The following is a 2,570-nucleotide window of genomic DNA, read 5'->3' on the forward strand; positions in this document are numbered from 1 at the left end:
GTTTGATCGGCCACAAGTCACCAACGCCAGGACCTGATACTGTCAGTTCGAGTTGCAATTTGGCTATCTGAGAAACCGATGAACCCCACCACCCGATGACTTGTCCTCTCCCTTTAAGAAATCACAAGTTTCAGCCGAAAATCCGGTAAGCCTAAACTCTTAACTCCTCTGATATAAGGAGATCTCAACAGATCTAAAGGGATCTCAGCCAAATCTTGATAGATCCAGAGGAATATAGACTAGATCTCATGAGATCCAACAAGATTTCGGCCAAAATTGGCAAGATGTTGACCCTAGGAGAATACTCTAAACCAATAAGACCCGATCCGGCTGATTTGAAGCTCCATTCAGGTTGGTTATGGGTTAAGATTTTCCCCACCCAATGCTGTTTAGGTTGAGTTCAGGTTGGGCACAAACCCGACCTGAACCAACCCATGGACAGCCTTAATGGCAAGTGAATTTTCAATTTTGGGTGGTTGTGCTTGTAATTTTGGGTGATTATGCTATTTGATTGTGTGATTGTGCTTGATGGGCATTGTACAATCGGCAATTTAGGAATCTCTTTTGTAGTTTTCTATCATGTGTGCGTCTAAATGAGAGGAGGTGATAGGGAAGAGAAGAAGGGGTTTTGTGCGATAGAAAAATCTATAATATCAATTATTGTGAATTAGGATTAGCGGAAGCGCATTCACACCAATTAAAATATCTACACGAGACAAATATTTAATGTAATTTGGCCAAATCCATGTCTACATTAAAAACTCTCTTACACTTACAAAAAAAATAAATAAATAAACTTCCAACACATAACAACGGGTAATCTTTTAATCCCAAACAATCTACCAAACTACTTTTTGAAAAAAAAAAAAACTCATGTTCTTCTAAAAGTCTTCTCCAGTCCTCGTGTGGGAAGACCCTTGGGCAAAGACCATCAAATCCTTTGCAACATTACCTATTTAGAAGGCTCTAATTCTATTCCTTGATAGATAAGAAATACATATTACTTCTTGAAGAAAGAATACTTTTTTTTTTCCTTTAATATCAACGAGAATCCTTGTCTTCCACCCAAATGATAAGCTTTCATTTCTCGACAAGGAAACTCAAACCAAATCTAATTAAGAATTTGAGACTATTTTCAACAAGAGGCAATAGCAATGATCACAATTGTGAATGAACTAAGTTTGAATGAGACAATGTCGTTATAGGCTTCATTTTAAAAAATAAATAAAAATAAAAATAAAAGGTTCTATATTATTTCCTAATTATTGGAAATTTTAGTGGTCATTTTTAATTACTATAAATTGTAAAAAAAAAAAACTACAATGATTTTTAAAAGTTGACAATAGCATTTTAATTTTAATGGCAGTAGATGAGAGGGTCATATGATAATAATTGCAAAATTGGGAGATGAAATTAACAAGATTAAAATTTTAAAGACTAAAATAATAATTAAATAAATTTAATGGGTTTTTAAAAAAATAAACTTTATCATATTTTTGAAAAATAAATAAATATAAATAATTTTTTTATTATTTGAATGACTCAGCAAAGCACTTCAAAGAAATTGACAATTAGACACTCCTTTCAGTCTACATGTCATTTAAAATAGTTGGCTGAAAATAAAAAATTGACTTAAAATTAGATTAAGATTTAAAAGGAAGAAAGAGTTTGTTAGGACATTTTGCGACAAGGGCCAAAAGCGAGAATGGCTCAAATCTCCCCTTGAGTTCTTTAGAAGTGATTGTTTGTGGAGAGTATCAAGCCCAAAATTCCAATATTTAGTGAATAGAGGCTAATGGTGGTTTAACAAGAGAGAAATCAAAATTCCAATAACAAAAATGCTAAAAAATCATAAAACAACATAGGTCCAAAATTTTGACCCACAATCAACGAGAAGAGGAAATTGAGAGAGGTCATGAGAAAGAGAAGGAAGGCTCCCCTGTACTCATATTTCCACCTCCTAGCTTCAGAATTTTGAGAATGCATCCTACTTGAATGAGCCTTTACTCTAAAGTTTAATAACAAAAGTGCAAAAAAATGCATAAAAACAATAGGTCTGAAACTACGACCCACAATAAGCCAAAAGAGGAAATTGAGGGAGGTCGTGAGGTGAAGAAAATCTAAGCTTCTCTAAGTGAATCACAAGAAAGTTATTGAAGATTCTAGAGCAAATACTCGGAGAACGAAAGAAAGAGTGAGAGAGGGAGAGAGAAAGAGATTTATGAGAAAGAGAAAATTAATATTTCCACTATATGAGAAATTTACACAATACACAGATATATATATATATATATATATATAGAATCTTGGATCACTTATAAATATCTTCTAGAAAAATCCTCTAACAACCAAAACGGAATTTCCCACTCAAACCCATGTCGTAACTAACTTCATGAAAAACTAACTGCTACTTTGCTAGCATGAGATGAAACGCACTGTGTGCCTAAGTTAGTACTACTTCTGATGAAATGCACCATTTGAATTAGTTGATACACGCGTGTTTAACAGCACGTGTTATCTCTTAATGGTGTCGTTTACCTGATCATCTTCAACATCCCTCCTTAAACGAA

The sequence above is a fragment of the Quercus robur genome, chromosome 4, assembly GCF_932294415.1.
Source record: "Quercus robur chromosome 4, dhQueRobu3.1, whole genome shotgun sequence".
Lineage (NCBI taxonomy): Eukaryota > Viridiplantae > Streptophyta > Magnoliopsida > Fagales > Fagaceae > Quercus > Quercus robur.